At 37.0% G+C, this 2,113-nt stretch overlaps 1 long non-coding RNA gene across 1 annotated transcript; it reads right to left on the bottom strand.

Annotated features, from left to right (window-relative positions):
* Positions 1-1,200: 1,200 nt before the first annotated feature.
* LOC116718073 (uncharacterized) lies at positions 1,201-1,822 on the bottom strand. Its single transcript, XR_004338867.1, has 2 exons — positions 1,610-1,822; positions 1,201-1,450 (listed from the first exon to the last, which is right to left on the bottom strand). It is a non-coding gene; the product is annotated as an uncharacterized LOC116718073 (long non-coding RNA).
* Positions 1,823-2,113: the final 291 nt, after the last annotated feature.

The following is a 2,113-nucleotide window of genomic DNA, read 5'->3' as shown; positions in this document are numbered from 1 at the left end:
CAGCTCCACATGCTACTCCGTATTTTAAATGGAGCCATCTACTGTGGCATAAAAGTCACAAATCTGGATTACAAATAGTCGTTGACATTATGCTCCGTGTACGCTTATACATTTGAAATGCTTAGGGATTTCAATTCTTTAAACATTTTTTAAACAAACTTATAAATGTGAGTAAAGCTAAGCGGTACAAAGTTTAAAGAAAAAAAATCTGTAAAATAGTAAAACTATGTGTCAAAATATATAGTAAAGCACATCAGTCTCAAGTCAACCACAAATCAAAGGTGAAGTTCGCCTCAACCGTGATGCTCAATTTAAGGGAGCATTGCTGAAATGTACACCTTTGAGAATATATTACAGTCATTTACATCTCGAGTAAGTGTAGTTCTTTAATAGGGACTAGGCATAATTGGCACATTTTAATAAACAAAACTTAATAGTGAACTGTGTTATCCATAAAATCCAACATTTAAAATGATATCTCAAACACTCATGGAACTGATTAAAGTTCAGCGATGATTCAGTTTTTCTGAAATTTAAAGCATTGCATCATACCGGCCTCATTTCTGAGGGAACGTTTGAGGAAAATGTTTTTTTTTTTTTTTAAATAAATAAAAAATAGACCTTAGGCATGGCAGGTTCAATTGCCAAAAACAACCTTATAAATGGAACCAAACCTTAAGGTTTTCAGGGTAAATTCAAGATTCAAACAAATACAAATTTCCAACATGAGAACATAGCAGTGGTGAGATTAGCATAGGGACAAATGCCCAAAATACACTCCAGTCCTCCTATCCTGCTGGTTTTGGCACATTCCTCAAACACCTGAAGTAAATGGTGTAGTTCTCTCAGCAGGACATAATGACCAAAAAACTGCAGAATGAAAGCTTGGACTTGAGCATCATTGCAATGCAGATACCCAAGCCGGTTTGGAAGATTTGTCTTGTTTTACAGCTACAGGCAATACAGCTTGACGGTTTCACCTGAAATCATCTCAGTTCCCTACTACATCCTCAACCATTAAATTTTCAGTGTTTCTATGCGAGTCAACAGGCATCCTGTCAAAGATCTGCCCAATCAAATTACACCAAGTGGCTCTTGTTTGTCCTGACAAGAGGTGGTTATGTGAAATGTTCCCTTCTTTACAGCTAGATGTCACTAGATTCTGCATACCTGTAAAGCAAGACAGAAGCACTACAGTTTAAAAATTAACTTTTATTAATACCACAGTAAAAGTTTAGAGTCCAATACTTTATGCAGCAGCTCTTGTACGAGTCATCTTTTTTAAGAGCGCGATGGCAGCATCAACCTCCTGCAGAGTGATGAGTTTCAGTCTGTTGCTCTTTGACAGTCGAGATGCTTCAAAGCTGACCAGTCTGAGTAGGAGAGGTCTGGGGAAACAGAGATGCCGGCTGGACAGGAAATCTGGAATTTCCATCTTTGCACAATGAACCTGTTAAGGTTGGGCACATTTAAAAAAAAAAAGAAAAAACAAAAAGTTAAACCCAAGGATTTGAAAGCTAATCTTTATGTACAGGATAAAAATGTCTCATCCAAAACAATATCTTACATATACAGTTCTTAGACACAACACAGAACTAGCAGCTCTGACCTCTTTATGAGTTTTGTAGATGAATTTGGAATGATCTCGAACTCGCCTCGGTTTTTTTGCAGGATTCCAGTGAGCTGCTTGAACAGGTGCCTTCATTTTGTTGTGTTCAGTTGAAAACAGGCATCCGATATATATATATATAAAATAAATAAAGCTGCTAGTACAGCCTTTTACACTACTCCCAAGAAAATCAGAGGCTCTGTGTTAGTACTGAAAAGGAGGTTTTAATGAACGCAAATTGAAAACAGCTTTGCTTAATCAGGCTCAATTACTTTCACCCACCTGGCTGTAAAGTCCTCAGTGGGGGATCAGGAGCTTTCTGCAGGAGAGAAAAATCTGGCTCAAATAGAAATAACAACATGTGGTCACATAATTTAGAGCAGCGCTTTGCTTTATGACTGTTTATCTCTTAAAAATTGATGCAGAGTGAGATGCATATTTTCCATGTTCTTGACTTATAAATAGCTTAACAACAGAGTGGCTAAAAGAGAAATCCATTTTTTT

The sequence above is a fragment of the Xiphophorus hellerii genome, chromosome 4 (genome assembly GCF_003331165.1).
Source record: "Xiphophorus hellerii strain 12219 chromosome 4, Xiphophorus_hellerii-4.1, whole genome shotgun sequence".
NCBI classification, from domain to species: Eukaryota; Metazoa; Chordata; class Actinopteri; order Cyprinodontiformes; family Poeciliidae; genus Xiphophorus; species Xiphophorus hellerii.
This window is presented reverse-complemented; position numbering and strand designations above follow the sequence as displayed.